Source organism: Etheostoma spectabile, chromosome 18 (assembly GCF_008692095.1).
Source record: "Etheostoma spectabile isolate EspeVRDwgs_2016 chromosome 18, UIUC_Espe_1.0, whole genome shotgun sequence".
Lineage (NCBI taxonomy): Eukaryota > Metazoa > Chordata > Actinopteri > Perciformes > Percidae > Etheostoma > Etheostoma spectabile.
The window spans coordinates 20,583,790-20,584,014 of NC_045750.1; the positions used below are offsets into that span (position 1 = coordinate 20,583,790).

Below are 225 nucleotides of genomic sequence, written 5' to 3' on the forward strand. Positions count from 1 at the left end.
TCATGCCTTGTTACCACTGTGCAGGCTGCTGGTGGTGTAATGGTGTGGGGGCTTGGGGGGGTGTTTTCTTGGCACACTTTAGGCCCCTTAGTGCCAATTGGGCATCGTTTAGAGATTACCTGGAAATTCTTCTTGTAGTTTCTATGTAATAACTATAAATCAATTGTGCAAAATGCAAAACTAACTAATTTTATTACATGGTAATATTAGAATAACAGAGGTGCA

General features: G+C 40.4%; 1 protein-coding gene across 1 annotated transcript in view; it reads left to right on the top strand.

Moving 5' to 3' along the window:
• Positions 1-225, top strand: part of mdn1 (midasin AAA ATPase 1) — a 1,030,807-nt gene that overhangs the window by 1,030,143 nt on the left and 439 nt on the right. The gene's annotated exons all lie outside the window — the stretch shown is intronic.